Below are 409 nucleotides of genomic sequence, written 5' to 3'. Positions count from 1 at the left end.
AAAAAAAAAAAAAAAAAAAATCGTAATCTCTGTTTTAAACGTAGACTAACCCAACAAGTAAAAAAAAAATTGAATAAATTAAAAACCAAAAATTGTGGGTGAGATAATGAAAAGTTTGGAAAACTTTTTTCAACATAATCTCCGTTATAAAAATCCGAAAAAAATTCTTGAAAAAAAAAGAAAAGTGGCGGTGTTGGTAGCTATTCGACATATCTATTTATATTACAGAACAATACCAATATTTCCACTTTCATTTTGAGGTCGTAAACCGAAACAGACCTTCCTTAAATCATATTTAAAAAAAAACTCTACTGTACACCTTGATATCCCTCTTTGACAGGCATCCCCAACCACCGGGTTGCACCGAAATAATTAAATTTTTAATTTTACTTGTATTTTATTGACTATC

Source organism: Octopus bimaculoides, chromosome 17 (genome assembly GCF_001194135.2).
Source record: "Octopus bimaculoides isolate UCB-OBI-ISO-001 chromosome 17, ASM119413v2, whole genome shotgun sequence".
NCBI classification, from domain to species: Eukaryota; Metazoa; Mollusca; class Cephalopoda; order Octopoda; family Octopodidae; genus Octopus; species Octopus bimaculoides.
The sequence above is the reverse complement of the archived record's forward strand: the minus strand, read 5'-3'. Positions refer to the sequence as shown.